The 1,507-nt window shown below is 34.2% G+C and overlaps 1 non-coding gene across 1 annotated transcript; it reads left to right on the top strand.

Moving 5' to 3' along the window:
- Positions 1-704: 704 nt before the first annotated feature.
- Positions 705-823, top strand: TRNAL-CAA. Its single transcript has 2 exons — positions 705-742; positions 778-823. It is a non-coding gene; the product is annotated as a tRNA-Leu (tRNA).
- The last annotated feature ends 684 nt before the right edge of the window (positions 824-1,507 follow it).

Below are 1,507 nucleotides of genomic sequence, written 5' to 3'. Positions count from 1 at the left end.
CCCTTTTTCGTATTCTTTTAGCGGACTAGATCTATAAATTTGTGCTTGAAATGATCTCATCGTTCTCAGCAGATAACATCCCTCTCCCCGCACCCTTACTTCAGCCACTCCAAACACATTATAAAACATTAACAGTTTCCTGCCAAAATGTCGATACCCTGGGAGATCATGCTGGGTGGTCTAAATGCTCGGGCGATTCCTTCTGACACTGGTGTCATTATTTTCCCTTGGAATTAACAAGATATGATATGGAGAGAATCTATTTTAAACACAGGGGAATAAAAACAAAACTCTTCTTTATTTTTTTTTTCATTTCACCCCTCTTCTTCCTCTCTCAAAAGAAGCAGAGGAAGAATAAATTGAGGAATCCAAAACAAAATACACATGTAGATCTAAAATAAGGAATTAAAGCAGCTTCTTTGTACTGTTGTAAACTCCTTGGTGCGCACAAATATATATCCAAGGGACGCAACTGCTTAAAATAAATTGTTTACAACGGTACATCACAAAGACAAGCGACTTCCATTTTGAAATACCCCGTTCAATTGTGTTACTTTATCAAAAAGATGATATAGACAGCACAAACGTGTTAATTTGTTATAATATGAAAAGCTACAAAGGTCATACTATAGAAATACAAAGTTCATCATGAAACCTGTGAGAGTCGGTGAATGTTGTCTTTCATTGAACCGTTCAGGCAGGATGTCAGGATGGCCGAGTGGTCTAAGGCGCCAGACTCAAGGTTGATAACCTTCTCGCATAGCGTGGGATAGAGCGTTCTGGTCCACGAATGTGGGCGTGGGTTCGAATCCCACTTCTGACAATTTTTTTTTCTTGTTATTTTTTTTACTTTTTTCCCTTGACAGCTATTTTGCGGTTATTTTTTTATATTTTTTTTAAATTTTTTTTTAAAGATGTACATGTATTTTTATTTTTTTTGTTCCTGCACTGGGTAACTTCCGTGCGCGTTCGAATCACTTCTGAAGCATAGGCCTAGACTCTACTTGTAATTTTTATTTATTTATTGATTTGTTTATTTATGGATGGTGAATTTAATATTTTATCATTTTTTTAAAGCATTTCTTTTTCAATATTCGCCATTCTGGCCGACCTGCTTTCCTTTTTAACACTGACGAATTTTAAAAAGAATTTAGAAGTATTGATATAAATAATTACCTTTTGATTTCACCGCCCAGGCCTGTTACTTCTGGCAAAACAAAAAAACAAAAAAACAACAAAAAAAATTCTTCACTCCAGTTAAACTGCCAATTGCTAAAAGAAAAAAATTGCTGAAGAGACCGATAATGTGCGTTCTTTTGATACTGCTAAAACCAGTAGGACACGAATCTAGTAGGCCTACAAAAAAAAAATTGAAGATGGAAAACGTTTGTTTCTGTTTCTGTGTTTTTGTTGTTGCTGTTGTTGTTGGGTTTGCTTTTTGTTTTGTTGTTGTTTTTTTCCAATTTAATTTAATTTATTTTCTTTAGTTATTTAGTAATTTTATTTT

Source organism: Aplysia californica, unplaced genomic scaffold, assembly GCF_000002075.1.
Source record: "Aplysia californica isolate F4 #8 unplaced genomic scaffold, AplCal3.0 scaffold00292, whole genome shotgun sequence".
NCBI lineage: Eukaryota > Metazoa > Mollusca > Gastropoda > Aplysiida > Aplysiidae > Aplysia > Aplysia californica.
This window is presented reverse-complemented; position numbering and strand designations above follow the sequence as displayed.